The 19,882-nt window shown below is 45.5% G+C and overlaps 1 long non-coding RNA gene across 1 annotated transcript; it reads right to left on the reverse strand.

The window, feature by feature from the left end:
* Positions 1–7,159: 7,159 nt before the first annotated feature.
* On the reverse strand, positions 7,160–11,503 carry LOC120997230. Its single transcript, XR_005778129.1, has 3 exons — positions 11,361–11,503; positions 7,294–7,299; positions 7,160–7,170 (listed from the first exon to the last, which is right to left on the reverse strand). It is a non-coding gene; the product is annotated as an uncharacterized LOC120997230 (long non-coding RNA).
* Positions 11,504–19,882: the final 8,379 nt, after the last annotated feature.

Here is a 19,882-nt window from a genome sequence, read left to right on the forward strand (position 1 = left end):
TATGGCTCCCTGTCGCGTATAGATCTGGGTCTGGTAAATGCTCATATGTTCCCGTTTGTACAGAACTCAGAATATCTCTCTAGGACCCTATCTGACCACTCCTTACTTAGCATCGCCCTTGATATCTCTGTGACAGCCAGGCCGGGGGTTAGATACTGGCGACTGAATGCCTTTTGGTTAAAACTGATGGGTGACCCGTCCGATATGCTTCAATCCCTTAGGGAATATTTTTGTATAAATGAAGGGACTGCGTCTCTGTTAGTCATCTGGGAAGCGATGAAGGCCTTCCTCAGAGGATCTTTTATTAAAACGGTCAGTCGGATTAAATTAGTGTTGAGCGCGAATATTCGAATTGCGAATTTTTTTCTCGAATATCGCAATTTCGAGATTTCGCGAATATTTAGAATATCGTTCTATATATTCGCGAAATCGAATATTCGTTTTTTTCTTTTTTTTTTTATTATATTTTTTTCTTTCCCACTTCCCTAAAGTTGTTCTTACCTGTCCTTTGGATTCCTGGCTTCCTGGCTGCTCCAGTCAGTGGCGTTTTCAACTTACTGCTAAATTCCATATTAGCTAAATTACAATCTAATCTATATGTGTATTTTACGAAATTTCGCAATAGTCGCAATTGCGATGCGAGTAATATAACACGAAATATTCGCATGAAGATTTCAACTTAGCACTGCTATACTCCATATTCTAGCCTAATATGGAATATAGCTGTGCTAAGTTAGCACTGCTATATTCCATATTAGGCTAGAATATGGAGTATAGCAGTGCTGAATTGAAATCTTCATGCGAATATTTCGTGTTATATTAGTCGCATCGCAATTTTGACTTTTTCAAATGTTCTTAATATTGCTCTAACTTCGTCTTTTAGAAATTTCGTAATATTGCTCTAACTTCGTCTCTTAGAATATTACGAATATTCTAAAAGACGAAGTTAGAGCAATATTACGAAATTTCGTAAAATACACATATAGATTGTAATTTAGCTAATATAGTGCTATAATCCCTTTTTTTTCCTGTAATTTTTTTTTGCCTCTTCTGAACTTAAGTTTTGTAAAATATGTACACTATTAAAAATTATTACTATAGCAGTATATTAGCTTAAATACAATCTATGTGTATTTTACGAAATTTCGTAATATTGCTCTAACTTCGTCTTTTAGAATATTACGAATATTCTAAAAGACGAAGTTAGAGCAATATTAAGAACATTTGCAAAAGTCGAAATTGCGATGCGAGTAATATAACACGAAATAGTCGCATGAAGATTTCAACTTAGCACAGCTATATTCCATATTCTAGCCTAATATGGAACATAGCAGTGCTAACTTAGCACAGCTATATTCCATATTAGGCTAGAATATGGAATATAACAGTGCTAAGTTTAAATCTTCATGCGACTATTTCGTGTTATATTACTCGCATCGCAATTTCGACTTTTGCAAATGTTCTTAATATTGCTCTAACTTCGTCTTTTAGAATATTCGTAATATTTTAAGAGACGAAGTTAGAGCAATATTACGAAATTTCGTAAAATACACATATTAGCCTAGCCATAGTCATTAGCATAGGAACGTTGCCTTATACTATCAAGATAAATTTTCGCAATATGCGAAAAAATAATTTCGCGATAATTGGAATAATTGCGAATATTCGATTTCGACGAATATAACACGAATATTCATGCGAATATTCGCGAAATATCGCAAAATCGAATATGGCACCTCCCGCTCATCACTAGATTAAATCTAAATCTAGAGAGCTTGATCGGCAGAAACATGATAATATGAAGATAGCGGAGGAAGCTTTTGTGTTAAATCCTTCTATCATAACAAGCAATACCTTAAAGACTAGGCAGGAGGAGTTGAGGTGTCACCTTTTGGAGGTAGCAGAGAGGAAACGACTGTTTTACAAGCAGCAATTTTTTACTGAAGGTGAGAGTGTAGGCCATATGCTCTCGGTTATCGCAAAAGCTCAGCAAGGGTCACAATGTATATCTGGCCTGTTAGATGATGGCGGCGTCCTCAGGCGTGATACGGATAACATTTTGAATATACTGAATAATTTTTATTCCTCTCTGTATGCTTCCAAGGTGACATGTTCGGATGAGGAGATCGACGCCTTTTTAGCCACATTAAATCTCCCTAAGCTTTCCAGGGAAGACAGTATGCGGTTAGAGGAGCCGATTGAGTTGGAAGAATTGAGGGCGGCATTAGCTGCTATGGCTAACGACAAGGCTCCAGGTTTGGATGGGCTTCCGGCGGAAGTATATAAGTCCTTTGCGGAAGTGCTGCTCCCGGAACTTCTGAAGGTATTCAATTATTCCAAGGAGAGGGGGGAGCTACCTCCGTCCATGCAGGAGGCGGTAATAGTAGTCATTCCTAAGCCGGACAAGGATCACTCTCTCCCTGACTCATATAGACCGATATCGTTGCTCTCCACTGATGTTAAGTTGCTTGCAAAGGTCTTGGCCATGCGTCTGTCTAAAGTGATTCTGTCTATCATACACTCTGACCAGACTGGCTTCATGCCTCAGAAATCAACGTCAATTAATATTAGAAGAGTGTTTGCCAGTATTCAACTTCCAGCTGATAATGTTGGAGATAGAGCTATCCTTTCTTTAGATGCGGCCAAAGCCTTTGACAGCATTGAGTGGCGATTCCTGTGGAGAGTTATGGCGTATATGGGATTTGGAGATGAGTATATATCCTGGATCCGGGTGCTATACTCTAAACCCAAAGCATGTGTCAGGGCGAATGGAGGGGTGTCCCCCAAGTTTTCTCTGGGCCGGGGTACTAGACAGGGGTGCCCGTTGTCGCCTCTGCTATTTGCAGTTGCGATTGAGCCATTAGCCGCAGCGATTCGTAAATCAACGGACATTCGGGGGTTCCAATATGGGACAGTTAATAATAAAGTGGCGATGTATGCAGATGACACTTTGCTTTTTCTGGGGGATACTGGTCCATCGTTGGAAGCGGCTATGAAAATCATTGATTGCTTCAGGGATCTGTCGGGTCTGAATATTAACTGGAGTAAGTCGGCAATTATGTTGCTTGACGGGCAAGTGCAATCACAGACAGTGCGAGACAGAAGTATTCCATGTGTAGCGAACTTTAAGTATTTGGGTATCCATATATCCCCGAGAATCCGAGACTTTGGGCGCCTTAACTTTGACCCGTTGGTTATTAAATTTCGTAATAAAACTAAGGCATGGTGTAAACTATATCTGTCGGTGGCGGGAAGAGCTAATCTCATTAAAATGGTGTTGATGCCCCAGCTACTCTATGTTCTACATAACTCCCCGGTCTGGCTGTCAAAGTCCAAATTTGTTCCAATCAATCAATGAAACTTGATTATTACACATAGTTTGGTATCCTTCTTGTTATTAGCCCTATGGACAGTATGTCTCTATGTCATCCTTGTACGTAATGTGATAAAACGTGTATCTACACTGTAAAATGTTCAATAAAAATGATCTGATTAAAAAAAAAACATTTCACACTGCGGATTTGGTATATATCGTACATAACAAGCCGACTGCCATCTGCCCAACTTCTTAACCGCTTCACGTCCGCCCATAGGATATAAACGTCCTATGGGTGGACGTCTATCTCCTAATGCACGTTTTAAAACGTCTTTGCAGAAACAGCAGCTGCACGCTAATCGTGCAGCTGCTGATCGGGTTGCCCGCTGTCAGTGACAGCAGGGCAACCCTAAGACAAGGCAGGGACAGTTCCCAGGTGTCCCTGCCTTCACGATCGCTGCAGACACAGCGCTCACCGAGCGCTGTGTCTGCAGAGCAGGAAGCGCTGTGCGCTTCCTGTTCCGGCCCGGCGGTCATGTGACCGCCAGGACCGGAGAGTGCAGGGGCTGTGTGAGGTCTCTCAGAGACCTCGATCAGCCCTGCTCTGAGGCTGTAAAGCGCTAGATTGCTGCTGTACAGCCTCTCTAGGGGTGCATTTGTCCTGTAACTGGGGCTACTATGTCAGCCCCAGTTACAGGAGAAATCAACAGTGAAAAAAAAATGAAAAAGTGAAGCAAATGTCCCCCAGAGGTCTTGTATGACCTTATGGGGAGATGAAAAGTGTAAAATAAAATAAAAATAAAATAAAGGGTTGAAAAAATAAAATAAAAAAAAGTTTCACATGTAAAAAATAAATAAATTCCCAAGTAAGGAATAAAAAAAAAAATTAAAAATAGAAAAAATAAAATAAAATAGACATATTTAGTATTGCCGCGTCCGTAAAAACCAGCTCTATAAAAATATCACATGACCTAACCCCTCGGGTGAACACCGTAAAAAAAAAAAAAAAGAAAACTGTCAAAACAAGCAATTTTTGTCACCTTGCATCACAAAAGGTGCAACACCAAGTGATCAAAAACACGTATGTCCCACAAAATGGTACCAATAAAACCGTCACCTCATCCCGCAAAAAATGAGCCCCTACATAAGAAAATCTCTCAAAAAATAAAAAAAACTATAGCTCTCAGAACATGGACACATTAAAACATAATTTTTTGGTTTCAAAAATGCTATTATTGTGTAAAACTTTAATAAATAAGAAAAAGTATACATATTAGGTATCGCCACGTCCGTAACAATCTGCTCTATAAAAATGTCACTTGACTGAACTCCTCAGGTGAACGCTGTAAAAATAAATAAATAGAAACTGTGCTAAAACAACCAATTTTTTGGTCACCTTGCCCCATAAAGTGTTATAATGAATGATCAAAAAATCATATGTACCCAAAAATAGTACTAATAAAACTGGCACCTTATCCCCTAGTTTCCAAAATGGGGTCACTTCTTGGGAGTTTCTACTGTAAGGGTGCATCAGGGGGCTTCAAATGGGACATGGCATCTAAAAACCATGTGGAGTTCCTTTTCTTCTGCGCCCTGCCGTGTGCCCATACAGCAGTTTATGACCACATGTGGGGTGTTTCTGTAAACCGCAGAATCTGGGTAATAAATATTGAGTTTTGTTTGGCTGTTAACCATCGATGTGTTAAAGAAAAAAATTGATTAAAATGGAAAATCTGCCAAAAAAGTGAAATTTAAAAATTTGATCTCCATTTTCCTTTAATTCTTGTGGAACGCCTAAAGGGTTAACAAAGTTTGTAAAATCGGTTTTGAATACCTTGAGGGGTGTAGTTTCTACAATGGGGTCATTTATGGGGGTATCCACTATGTAGGCCCCACAAAGTGACTTCATGCCTGAACTGGTCCTTAAAAAGTGGGTTTTGGCAATTTTCTTAAAAATTTGAAGAATTGCTTCTAAACTTCTAAGCCTTCTAACGTCCTAAAAAAATAAAATGACATTTCCAAAATGATGCCAACATAAAGTAGACATATGGGGAATGTTAAATAATAAATATTTTATGAGGTATCACTTTCTGTTTTAAAAGCAGAGAAATTGAAATTTTAGAAAATTGCAAATTTTTCAAATTTTTGGGTAAATTTGGGATTTTTTCATAAATAAAGGTGAAATATTTTGACTCAAATTTATGACTATCATGAAGTACAATGTGTCACGAGAAAACAATTTCTGAATGACTTGGATAAATAAAGGCGTCCCAAAGTTATTACCACATAAAGTGAGATATGTCAGTTTTGCAAAATTTGGCCTGGTCAGGAAGGGGGCAAAGGGCCCAGATGGGAAGTGGTTAATAACATGCACTGAGACGTTGTGCTTGTAGGCGGTGAAGCCGCACCAGTGCGAAAGGAATGCCCTGTGATGGAACTGGGACTTACCCCAACATTCCTCAATAATATTCGGATGATTTTGAGAAAGTTCTGACAACTCAAAGGCGCAGAGCCCATCTTTAGCAGAGGAGCATCCCCTGGGGTTGCTTCAGTAAAGCGCATCCAATCTTGCACTGCCATAACTGCGCATCACTTATTACCAGTGGGGAAGTATCTAACCTCTGTGAGCTGACCTGCTCAGGCCGTCTTTGTGGACGTTAAGGTAAGAACTTAGCATGACCCATTCCATGACAGCTGATCCTTCCTCAGATAGCTCTTGCATGTTGTGGCGCAGGTGAACTCGCCTGGTCTGAGGAAGCCGTAGAAGGCTAGGTACATGGTTGTCTTGATCAATAAACTAGTGTGTTTACTGAAGGGGTTTTGCGTAGTTTATCTGAAAGCAATCTGAACATTGACCCTGTAAATGGCTGTCGCGTAGGGCGGGTCAAAGCGGATCCCTTCTGGATACCCTTCAGTAGCATTCTAATTGGATGGGCTGAAAACAAGGAGGGTTGATTGGGATGCCGTAGATACAAATGATGTTGAATCCCAGCCGGGTATAACTTAATAGTGATAAATGACAGCTTGTGGTGAGAGTGGCAAAAAATGAGGCAAAGGCCAGTAGGTAAGAGATGTTGCCCACTGCTGCCGAAGAATGGGTTCTCTTAAAATTACAGAACGAGGTCCATGCCTTCTTATATATCCTCAGGGTGTTACAGGACAGGGCTTTAGTCATAAGGGACCTGGCGGTGGCGAGATGTGTAGCGGTCAGAGGAGGGAGAGACCGCAAAGCAGGATTCAAGTACAGTACAGCAGACAAGGAGACTGAAGCAAAAGCCGGCTTTATTAAGGAGCAAAATGAAACTGCCGGAAAAGCTGAGTAACAATACAGTACCACCGCACCAGAGGTACAATGGGTCAATTACAGGAATGGTATGAACAGGTGAACATAAATCAACAACAGTGGTAATGAGGTTTTGCATAGACACAGAATAAGCTAAACAGCAAACAGTCAGCTTGCAGGCTACTCTCCACACTTATTCCCTATCTAGCCCTGCTACCCAGGGGACGCTTCTAGAGCGCACTGACTAAGTCCCTGACTCTATAACCTATCACAGGAAAGCACCAGTGCCACTCACAGTTCTGCAGATTCTCTTGGATCCAATAAGATGCAGTCTGGATCCAGGTCCGGTCTGTCTTTCTCTCTCTGGTCACAACAGATGCAGCTCTCCACCTCTGGCAGGAGGGATCCGGCTGGTACTCGTCTGGTACGGGTCTCTACACGGTCCCACTTCTTCTGGAACACACAGTGAAGTCCTCTGTGTGCAGCTCCACATCTGTCAGGAAAATCTCAGCTAAAATAGCCTTCTGCTGCTACAGTCTTTATCTGTTATCTCTCAGCAGTCCATCTCTCTCTGTAATCTCAGCAACTTCTGGAACAGCCCGGGAAAAACTTCTTAACCCTTTCTTAGCCTCTGGCCAGCACAACTCAGGTTCCTGTTTAGTCACAGTGGGCTCTGGTGGCCGGAGGGAAACACGACAGTCTGCATAGATATAAGTGCTGGAAATGTTGCTGTTTGATTCAGGGCTGCCTCTTACATGCCTCCCCACTTAAAGGTGGCCGTCCTCGGCCTCGCTATATAGTCCATGGAAAACAAAGGGGTTAATGAAACATTTAAACGGCAGTACAAACATTGTCCACAATATCTACAGGCAGACCAAATGAACTCGTCAGCAGCGTACCTGTTTGGTGGAACCCCTGCAGTAGACCTACTGGATCTCCGGAGGTCTTGACTATCTGCTAGGACCTGACTTTCTCCACTGGGAGTTGTTAACCTGGGCTCTTCCATTAGAGCAGGAGATCTGGATGTGGTCGCGGGTTCCTCCTCACTGCGAGACGGTAGTGGTTGTGTAGAAGGAGCCTCATCACTTACGGCCTGGGGACCTTCCGCAGTGTCATGAACGGTCCACCAGTCTTCACATTCATTTCCATCTGAGATAACACATTCTGCGTATGGGGCAGGAGGAGAAGGTGTCCTCTGAATAGGTGCAGGATCTGCGGACCGGCATGGCCGTAGCATATTCCTATATAAAGTCTGTGAAGCAAACTCCTCATTTTCAACTTGTACTTCGTAAACCGGACCATTAGGGTACACTCTCTTGATCACTTTGTATGGCTGTACTTCCCAACGCTCACTCAATTTGCCTCTGAGGCGTTTCTCTCGTACCAGGACCCGGTCTCCAGGCTTCAGTGGCACCTCCTGGACTGGAGTACGGTCTGTATGAGTTCTCTCCTGTAACCGCTGGCCTGCCAAACGGCGGATGGTCTGGAGTCGCTGACGGTGTTCTTTCACCCATGAGGTGGTTGATCGCTCCATTAGGTCTTCTGGCTGCTCCATGTTCAATTCAATGATTTCTCTACCAGCTCTCCCAAACAGTAATATATACGGGGTGTAACCAGTGGTGGTATGGCCCCGATTATTGTAGGCCCAGACTAGTTCCGGCAGGTAATCAGACCAGTGTGCCCTCTTGTCTTCCTCTATCGTTCTCAGCATTTGTAGCAGCGTCCGGTTGAAGCGCTCACAGGCCCCATTCCCTTGGGGATGATAAGGGGTCGATAGCACGTGCTGCGGACTCAGCCGTCTGATCCCGAGTTGGGGAGACTACTGCAAACTTGGAGAGGTGGTCAACCATGACCAGGCAGTACTGTGGACCTCTCGATGATTGTCCCACGAGGAGGTAGTCTATCATCAATAATTCCAGCGGTTCTTTGGTCTGTATAGACTGGAGGGGTGCCCTCTGTTCCGTGCTTTTAGTGAGTTCACACACTCGACACTGTCGGCAAACTTCCTCCACCACTGCCTCCAGTCACGGACAATACACATAACGCTGCAGCCACTGGTAAGTCTTGGCGGGCCCGAAGTGAGCTCCAAATTCATGGGCTTCTCTGGCTATCTAACATGCCACGCTTCCCGGTATGACTACTTGCCACCTCGCCTCTAGGTCATTAGGCTGTTGCCACTTGCGGTACAGAACAGCTCCGTGCATTTCCAGTCTGTCCCATTGATGTAGAACGGACTTCATCTCGGCATCCAGGTCAGCCCTTACTTCTCTGTTGGGCTTCCTTCGCTGGGTTACCCAGTTTTTCATTTGCCGCAGTCCAACATCTTCATCCTGTAATCAGCCCCAGTCCTCATTAGTCCTCCTCAATGCCTTGGGTAGCTTACGGGCCTCCCCACTTGTCTGGGCCGCAACTGTGGGCAAAACTAACTTGCGAAAATCCAGAGTTTCATCTTCTTCTTTTTGTTCATCGACATCCCCTACTGGTGTCCCATAAGTAACCCTCGACAGGCCATCGGCATTAGTGTTGTCCGTAGCGGAACGGTAGCGAATTGAGAAGTCATACTTTGCAAGGCGAGCTGCCCAGCGTTGCTCCAGGGCTCCCAACTTGGCAGTGTCCAGATGGACCAGGGGATTGTTATCAGTCCGTACAAAGATCTTAGCTCCTGTCAAATATCCCGCAAACTTCTCCGTCATGGCCCACACCAGGGCAAGGAGTTCTAGCCGGAAGGAACTGTAGTTGTGGGGGTTTCATCTGTCTCTCGCAAGGATCTACTGGCATAGGCGATCACCCTCTCATGTCCATCTTGTACCTGCGACAGGACTGCCCCGAGTCCGTAGAGACTGCCATCAGTAGATAAGAGAAATGGTTTATCAACGTCGGCATAAGCCAATATGGGGGCCGATGTCAGAGCTTCTTTCAGGGCCTGGAAGGCCTCTTCCTGCTTCTGCCCCCAGGTAATATTTTGGCCCTTGGGTTGCCCAGTCGTTCCTCTCAACAACTCATTCAGAGGGCCCGCTATCTTGGCATAGTCTTTGATGAACTGCCGGTAGTACCCGGTCAGTCCAAGGAAGGCCTTCAACTCCCGCAGTGTTCTGGGCACTAGCCATTGTCATATTGCAGCCACTTTGTCTTGGGACGGCAAAACTCCATCTTGGGACACCCTATGGCCCAAGTACTCGATCTCCCTCTTGAAGAGATGACACTTCTTTGGCTTTACCTTCAGGCCATGGGATCGCAGTCGCTCGAGTACTTGCCCTAGCCGATTCAGGTGTTCTTGAAAAGTAGCAGAGTATATGATGATATTGTCCAGGTATATCAGAGTGGCTTCAAAATTCAGGTCTTCCAGGCATCTCTAGATCAGCCGCTGGAAGGTCCCCGGGGCATTTGTCAGCCCAAATGGCATCCTGTTGAATTTGAATAGTCCCATGGGGAGTATGAATGCCGTCTTTGCCTTGTCTTGCTCGGCCACTGGTACTTGCCAGTACCCGCTCGCCAGGTCCAAGGTAGAGAAGTATTTGGCTCGTCCTAGAGCAGTCAGAGAATCCTCGATACGTGGCAGAGGATATGAGTCTCGCGCGGTGCATGCATTCAACCGCCGGTAATCCACACAAAACCGAATAGTGCCATCCTTCTTCTTAACAAGCACCACTGGGGCTGCCCAAGGGCTCTGGCTACCCCACACCACTCCGGTATCTATCATCTGTTTCAACAACGTTTTCACTTCCTGGTACAACTTGGGCGGAATCTGCCGATATCTTTCCTGAATTGGAGGAGTGTCCCCCGTCGGTATCTCATGTGTGATAGCATCTGTGCAGCCAAAGTCATCAGCGTGACGGGCGAATGCAGCCTGATTCTCCCATAACATGTTTTCAACTGCTTGCCGTTGGTCTGAACTGAGAGCCTTCACATCTATTTCCATTTGCTCCAAGATGGTTCTCCCATTCCATTCTGGGGTCGGCATCTCTTCTACACTGGCAGTAACTGCCAGGGTCCAAACAGCATCACCTACTGAAGCTAGAGTCACTTCTCTCCGACTCAATACTCCTCCCCGGTGTAGGTACACACGAGCCAGTTCCACTCCTGGCGTCAAGGAGACTTCTAGATTTCCCATATTCACAGCTCTTATGGGTACTCGTCCATTCTGGACCACTCCCAGTGTTCGGGCCACCAGGACATCCTGACCCAACTCTCCTAGGGCCGTCGGTTCGATGAACACCTTCATACCTTCAAGATTGCGGAAGGTTCCCACGGGTAACGTCAACACGGTCTCCCGTCCAGGGGGGATGGTGAGGGTAGCCTTTCCTGGTGCTCGGATCGTTCCCACAGACTGGTGTGCTGGGACACTTTTCTGTGTCCCACAGAATTGGATCAGCCGTTGAAACGCTTTCTGAGTAGGTTTGTGTGGAGTGGCTTGCTTCCAATAGCCTGGCCCCCGTTTGGTGAACATTATCTGATCTAATTCTCGCAGAATGTTCATGCCCATTATCACAGGCACATCTTCTTTGAACGTCTCAGGGACCAGCAGGATACCTTTCCGTCCCACTTCTTGCCCACATAGCCGTACATTCATCCACACGACTCCTGTGACAGGGATCTGTTGTTGATTGGCCGCTGTAACCCGGACCAGCGTCTCTCGCTCTGGCTTGGCCAGCGCTTGGAAGTAACGGTAGAAAAGTGAATCAGGCATAGTCGTTACTTGTGACCCGGTATCCACTAAGCAGTCGACAGGAATGCCTTCAAATTCAGCTCGAATGGTGGGACACCCTGCTCGCAGCGCCACTTGTAGCGGTCAGAAGAGGAAGAGACCGCAAAGCAGGATTCAAGTACAGTACAGCAGATAAGGAGACTGAAGCAAAAGCCGGCTTTATTAAGGAGCAAAATGAAACTGCCGGAAAAGCTGAGTAACAATACAGTACCACCGCACCAGAGGTACAATGGGTCAATTACAGGAATGGTATGAACAGGTGAACATAAATCAACAACAGTGGTAATGAGGTTTTGCATAGACACAGAATAAGCTAAACAGCAAACAGTCAGCTTGCAGGCTACTCTCCACACTTATTCCCTATCTAGCCCTGCTACACAGGGGACGATTCTACAGCACACTGACTAAGTCCCTGACTCTATAACCTATCACAGGAAAGCACCGGTGCCACTCACAGTTCTGCAGATTCTCTTGGATCCAATAAGATGCAGTCTGGATCCAGGTCCGGTCACTTGCTTGTCTGTCTTTCTCTCTCTGGTCACAACAGATGCAGCTCTCCACCTCTGGCAGGAGGGATCCGGCTGGTACTCGTCTGGTACAGGTCTCTACATGGTCCCACTTCTTCTGGAACACACAGTGAAGTCCTCTGTGTGCAGCTCCACAGCTGTCAGGAAAATCTCAGCTAAAATAGCCTCCTGCTGCTACAGTCTTTTACTGTTATCTCTCAGCAGTCCATCTCTCTCTGTAATCTCAGCAACTTCTGGAACAGCCCGGGAAAAACTTCTTAACCCTTTCTTAGCCTCTGGCCAGCACAACTCAGGTTCCTGTTTAGTCACAGTGGCCTCTGGTGGCCGGAGGGAAACACGACAGTCTGCATAGATATAAGTGCTGGAAATGTTGCTGTTTGATTCAGGGCTGCCTCTTACAGATGAACCGTTAGTCCATCACTAGCTGGTCAAGCCTGGGCACTGGTGATGGTACGCGGTCTGCTTGTGGAGAGACCTGCAAAAAGAGAAGAGCCAATAGCCCTGTATGGAAACCTGCGGAAAGACCATTGATAACATACTGTACCCAGTCTGCATGTGGATGGGACCCTAACAGGATAAGACAACATCCCTGTGCTCTGGTATGCTGAGTTTCTATTCAACCTCACGTTCTTATATTTGAGGACCACCGAGACCTCCCCACAGACTATGGTCTTGTTGTCTGGCGCCTCATGAGCTGTTATGAGTAAGGACGCTAAGTTCACGTCCTTGCCGTCAATTATTTCCTATTGAATGTTGCGATAGGGGGTACAGAACCTGACCCACCAGCAACACTAGCCTGGAGGCTAGAAGAACCTGCCGGAATTTGGCACACCAAACGGGCAGCTGTATCACCTGCCTCGACCGACTCTAGCCTGGCCTGAAAGTTCAACATTGATGACGCCTTGGAGTTGATGGCCGCGTGCAGTTGCGTAAGCGAGGTCTGAATAGTGTCCATGATGTATCGCCCATCAATGATTCTTGAGACATCTTACTAAAACACAACATGATTAATGCAGAAGATGAATACCCAACACCAGTTTGTGCCATTCACCAGTATCACAGACCACCGATGTGCCAAGAACCGCCGTACCAGCCCACGAGATGCCATCCAGCATGCGTACCACCCCTTCACCGAAGTGACTGAATATGGGAAGATGTGTACATAGCAGAATAGAATGTGACCTAAGTACCCTTGCAAGCCCCGAACGAGTGTAGACTGAGACATGAGAGTGGACGAGGCATACAATGTAGGACCGTATCCTGTGGTCGTGACAGGACTTAATGTGACTGTAGACGTGACAGACGTATCCAATTGATGCCTGTAGTCGTGACAGGACTTAAACGTGTCTGTAGACGTGACAGACGTATCTAATTCATGTCTGTAGTCGTGATAGGACTTAAACGTGTCTGTAGACATGACAGACGTATCAAATTCATGCCTGTAAACGTGACAGGACTTAATATTTTTTTTTTTTTTTGGCAACTGCTACCTTGCTGATGAAATGACTGTAAGCTATTGTGATGCACAATAGCTTACTTTGACCCTGATGCTAAATGTGTCTACTAAGAATAGCTGCGTCTGCTGGTACGAAGCCGTGCATCGGGTGGATAGAAGGAGCCACGAACCTATGGACGCATATATGAAAGAAAAACCTGTAGACAATTGACCCAATAATTGATAAGTAACGCACTGCTTGAGATGACCCCACTAGAGAAGATGATGGGCAATCAACTTGCGACACTCGCTGCGGACCCTTAAAGAGTCCCCATGTATTAGATTTTTTTTTTTCTCTTGAAACTGCCCCTTTTTTTTTCTTCTTTTTTTTTTACCCAAACTCCCACTTTTTTTTATTTATTTTTTAACCACTATCATCTGCTACCTGGGGGCTGCAGCAGACCAGATTAATCAAGAGCCTACCAGAAGCAAAACAGCCTTGCATGCACCCCTGCCTCACTACAAGCATGGCGGCCCGTGCTATACATTACAATGTGTTGAGAGCGGAGTCGCGCTGACTCCTGCAACCTGAGAGTCTGTCATGTGGGGAGCCGATTTTTATGATTTTCTTTTTTCTTTTTCTCATTAAACTGCCACTTTTTTTTTTTTTTTTCTTCTCAACCCACACCCAATTTTTTTTATTTCTTTTTTTCCTTTGAACCACTATCATCTGCTGCCTGGAGGCTCCAGCAGACCAGATGAATCAAGAGCCTACCAGAAGCAAACAGCCTTGCATGCACTCCTGCCTCACTACGAGCACGGTGGCCCGTGCTATACATTACAATATGTCGAGAGCGGAGTCGCGCTGACTCCTGCTACCTGAGAGACTGCCGCGTGGGGAGCCGATGCTGCCAGGAAGAAACGTTCCGGTGCGGTGGTGCTCCCTTACCTAAAGGAGCCGACACACCGCTGGACAGATTGAGAGGACGAAAGACCGCAGTAAATCACTTACATTCATGAATCAGGAAAAGCAATGCAACCAAGGTCCCTGTGCAGCCAGACATAAGCCTGATGGGACTGAATATAGCCTATGTACTGCCCCGTCCTATGATGTAACAATACCGGATATACATATAAAACACTCCTCATCATTTTTAACCTCTTTATTATTTTCTTTTTTCCTGTAACACACCATTTCCCCCCTTTTTTTTTTTTACCACTGTAATACTACACAACCATAACCAGAATGTATCAAGACATGACAGGTAAATCTAAGCTGTAATAACACCGCCGACCAGCAGATGGCATGCTGGGACAACCTAAGGCAGCAGAGCGCGGCTCTGAACACATGGAAGCCGGCTCTGCCATCCGCCAAAACGTGCAGGTAACAACGTGCGGCGTGTCTGTGCCGATCCCTCCCCCCCTGTCCAGAAATGAAGCCGCAAGGCCCCGATCTTACCGCTGGAAGACGTGAACGGTGGGATGTAGACATCGATGCCGATGAAAGGCAGAGACCGTATACTCACATGCGTACAGGCGCCCGAAAGTGATGCAGAAAAGAGCCGCCGGTAAGGTGAGGAGGAGGCTGCGGCTTATAAGTAGTATAGCCCCGCCTCTCCTCACACAAATGCGGCAAATAGCCATTTGCCTCTAACTTATTGTAAAGCAATGTATGTTTTACCGATTGTTTGATAGATGGATAGATAGATATGAAGTAGATACATATAGGTAGGTAGATAGATAGATAGATAGATAGATAGATAGATAGATAGATAGATAGATAGATAGATAGATAGATAGAAAATGGTAGAACAAGATAAAAAGAAAACATATGTAAATAGAGGTGCAAGCCCAAAGGGACAAGACAATCGGCCAAAAATACAAAAATGGAGAAAGGCAGCACTTTCGAATGAAAAAAATAATCAACAACGTTTATTCACCCATGCAGGAAGCGCTGTGTTTGCCTTTGTCAAGCTTGAGAAAGGCTCCAGTATAGAGACGAAACGTTGCACTTCCTGCATGGGTGAATAAACAATGATTTTTATTTATTTATTTGAGAGTGCTGTCTGTAGATAGATACCATAGGTCAGTGGTCGGCAAAGTGCGGCTCGCGAGCCACAAGCGGCTCTTTTGAACCTTAAATGCGGCTCTTTGGTTCGGGCTGGCGGGTGGGCGGCCGCGCAGCCATATCGCGCCGCTCAAGCTGCTTGCAAAATGTCCATCATGCGCCTCCTGCCCCGTCTGTCTGCTCCTTCCACTTTATGAATGAAGCAGGCAGGCGGGGCAGGAGGCGCATGACGGAGGGTGAGATGTCACGCTGCGCACAGCAGCAGAAGGGCGGGCAGCGGCGGACTTTCGTCAGAACACCGGCCATGTGAGGAGTGGTGAAGAGGCCGCCGCTCAGGAGGAGCGAAATGTCCTGCAGCAGAAAGGTAGGAGCTGCCCCCGGTGTGTGCACTGCACCGGCCCCGCCGCAAGTGTCCCTGCCTCCTCCCTTCCCCCCACTAATACATTACTTTACTTACTGGAGGGCACTTATGGGGGATATCTGTGGAGGGCACTTATGGGGGATATCTGTGGAGGGCACATATATAGCATGTTATGCTATATATGTGTCATCCACAGATATCCCCATAAGTGCGTCATCCACAGATATCCCCCATAAGTGCGTCATCCACAGATATCCCCCATAAGTGCGTCATCCACAGATATCCCCATAAGTGCGTCATCCACAGATATCCCCATAAGTGCGTCATCCACAGATATCCCCCATAAGTGCGTCATCCACAGATATCCCCCATAAGTGCGTCATCCACAGATATCCCCCATAAGTGCGTCATCCACAGATATCTCCCATAAGTGCGTCATCCACAGATATCCCCCATAAGTGCGTCATCCACAGATATCCCCCATAAGCGCGTCATCCACAGATATCCCCCATAAGCGCGTCATCCACAGATATCCCCCATAAGTGCGTCATCCACAGATATCCCCCATAAGTGCGTCATCCACAGATATCCCCCATAAGTGCGTCATCCACAGATATCCCCCATAAGTGCGTCATCCACAGATATCCCCCATAAGTGCGTCATCCACAGATATCCCCCATAAGTGCGTCATCCACAGATATCGCCCATAAGTGCGTCATCCACAGATATCCCCCATAAGTGTGTCATCCACAGATATCCCCCATAAGTGCGTGATCCACAGATATCCCCCATAAGTCCGTCATCCACAGATATCCCCCATAAGTGCGTCATCCACATTACATCCACATCTGCAGACAAGTTTAAAAAAAGTAAAAAATGATAAAGATAAAATGAAATAATAATCAAGATCCAAATAAAAAAAAGTACATATAAAAGTATTCAAAAACACACTCTGGGCTCATGCCCACGAATGTAAGGGCGCCGTGCCTGTGCTGCGGACCGCAAATAGCGGTCCGCAATGCACAGACACAGACCATGGGGCAGCTGCATGAGGATCGCGGAAACATTCACTTGAATGGGGTTCGCGATCCGCATCCGACTGCCCGCACCGCAAAAAAGTAGCGCATGCTGAAGTGAATGGGTCCATGATGCAGGCTGCACACGGCCATGTGCAGCCCGCATCATGGACCCATTCACTTCAATAGGTCCAGGATCCGGGATATGAGTGCTACAGTGTGCTTCCGTGGTGCTTCTGGCTGTGCCTCCGCACCGCAAAAAAGTAGTGCATGCGCTACCTTTTTGCGGTGCGGAGGCACAGCCAGAAACACCACGGAAGCACACTGTAGCACTCATATCCCGGATCCTGGACCTATTGAAGTGAATGGGTCCTTGATGCGGGCTGCACACGGCCAGTGCCCGTGTATTGCTGACCCGCCGTATGCGGCCTGCAATATGGCAACGGCAGGCACGCGGTCGTGTGCATGAGCCCTAATAGTCCTCACTCGTACTGTTGACGCAATATTCTAGGTTTTAAAAATGTGGCTCTCGAAAGAAATTGCAATCGTGGTTTTGGCGATATTTGGCTCAGTTGACAAAAAAGTTTGCCCACCACTGCCCTAGGTAGATAGATATGAGGTAGATAGGTAGATTGATAATATGAGATACAGTAGATAGATAGTTCTTTATTACTCTGCTATATTACTCTTATGAGAAACTGCACTTCTTTTCCACTAGGTGGCTCTCCAGTGCTGAAAGTTACAGAACTTCTCATTCTATACATGTTAGGGATTGTTGGACTAGTTTATACTTCTTCTGTTCTTAAAATTAATAAAAAATAAATAAAATAATCCTTACCTGATGTGAGGAATGTCAGCTTATCATGAAGCATCCACAGTTTGTACAATCATCAAGTCAGTCTGGACTTGTTCAAGCGCTATTTCTGCAATCAATACACAGGGCTAGGCTTCTCTGCCTGAGACGGCTGGGTGTGACACCGGGAGTAGTAGCTGCGGGCAGGGACAGAACTGCATTGCAGTGCATAAATGCATCAATTTAGTCTCTTGATCATCTGTGAGATGTTTCTACACCTTGATTGGATTTACCTGTGGTAAATTCAGTGGATTGGACCTGGTTTGGAAAGACACAGCCCTGTCTATATAAGGTCTCACAGCTGACAATGTATATCAAAGCAAAAACCAAGCCATGAGGAGGAAAGAACTGCCTGTAGAGCTCAGTAAACATGATTATGTAGAGGCACAAATCTGAAGAAGGGTTCAAAAACATTTCTGCTGAATTGAAAGTTACCAAGAGCTCAGTGGCCTCCATACATCTTAGGCTAGGGCAACACGAAGACATTTGTTGCGCGACATTTTGTTGCACCGATGTCGCGTGACAATTTTTATAGTGACCATTGGGTTCTTGGTGACCTCTCTGTCCAAGGCCCTTTCCCCCAAATACTTAGTTTTGTAGGGCAGTCAGCTCCAGGAAGCATCCTGGTTGTTCCAAATTTCTTCCATTTAAGGCTAGGGCTACACGACAACATGTGTCGCGCAACATATAGGGCACAACCACACTGCAACATGTGTCGCGCGACATTGATGTCGCACCAATGTCGCGTGACAATTTTTATAATGATAGTCTATGGTGTTGCACTGTGACATGTTGCGAAATGTGTTTTTTTCAGCGACTGTTGCGTCGTAGTCGCAGCATGTTGCAGTGTGACACCATAGACTATCATTATAAAAATTGTCACGCGGCATTGGTGTGACATCAATGTCGCGCGACACATGTTGCAGTGTAGTTGTGCCCTATGCGTCGCGCGACACATGTCGTCGTGTAGCCCTAGCCTTAAATGGAAGAAATTTGGAACAACCAGGATGCTTCCTAGAGCTGACTGCCCTACCAAACTAAGTATTCGGGGGAAAGGGCCTTGGACAGAGAGGTGACCAAGAACTCAATGGTCTCTCTGAGCTCCAAAAATCCTATGTGCCGATGAGAGAAACTTCCAGTAGGTCAGCCATTACTCCACGAATGTGGGATTTATAGCAGAATGGTCAGAGAGAAGCCTCTCCTTTATAAAAGACACAATGAAGCTTGCCTGAACTTTGCTAAAAAGTAGTGATGAGTGGCAGTGGCAATATTCGAATTTGCGATATTTCGCGAATATTTTGTCGAATATTTGTCAAATATTTGCGAATCCGAGAATTCACTATTATTTTTTTGATTGCGAAAACCGGCAATGAAATATTCGCTTAAAGCGTGCCCAATACAGGAGTGGGTGACTTTTGCTACATTTTCCAAGCTGCTAGAAGTTTCCTGAGACTTGAGAAAATGGTTGGCACGGCAGAACATCACAATAGCTTTATATGCAGATAGAGGGCTCCAATATATTCACGACTGCGCTAATCGGCAATTAATCATGTGCATATTTTGGCATAATACTTGAAACTTCACATTTTAGCAGGTCTGACTACATGTTACTGATTGGTGCACTATATCAGGATATAACCTACACTGACTATCTCCCACTAACTATCTGTATTATATATATATATATATATATATATATATATATATATATAAACTAACTATCTAATGTAATGACACAGTAAAGCACAGAGCACAGCAATGACACTGCTCACTCTCTCAGAACTTAAAAAAAACTGTAGAAAAGGGCTGCTGGCGAGGTTCTTATATAGTGAGGGGTAGGTAACTTTCCTATTGGTTGCTAGGGATGTTGCTAAGCTCAGACAAAGAAATTGCAGCCTTCTCATTGGCCCACAAGCAAGAAGGGAGGTTACTGATGAAAAAAAAATCGAGAATATTCGAAAATACGACTATATATCACTATATTCTAAATATTTGCGAATTCTCGAAGTGCCGATATTTGCGATTAATATTCGCTATTCGAATATTCGCACCCAACACTAGTGCTTAAAAGCGACAATAATCCTTAGCACACAGCTTCAGCTTCTTCTATTCACACATCAACTCTGTGAATGTCCTTGAGTGGCCCGGCCACAGCCCTGACTTGAACTCAATCAAGCATCTCTGGAAACACCTGAAAATGGCTGTCCACCGACGGTCTCTAACCTACCTGACAGAGCTTGAGAGGATCTAACCGGCAGAATGGCAGAAAACCCCCAAATCCAGGTGTGCAAACCTTGTGGCATCATACCCAAGAAGAC

This window comes from Bufo bufo, chromosome 4 (assembly GCF_905171765.1).
Source record: "Bufo bufo chromosome 4, aBufBuf1.1, whole genome shotgun sequence".
In the NCBI taxonomy this organism is placed as follows: domain Eukaryota; kingdom Metazoa; phylum Chordata; class Amphibia; order Anura; family Bufonidae; genus Bufo; species Bufo bufo.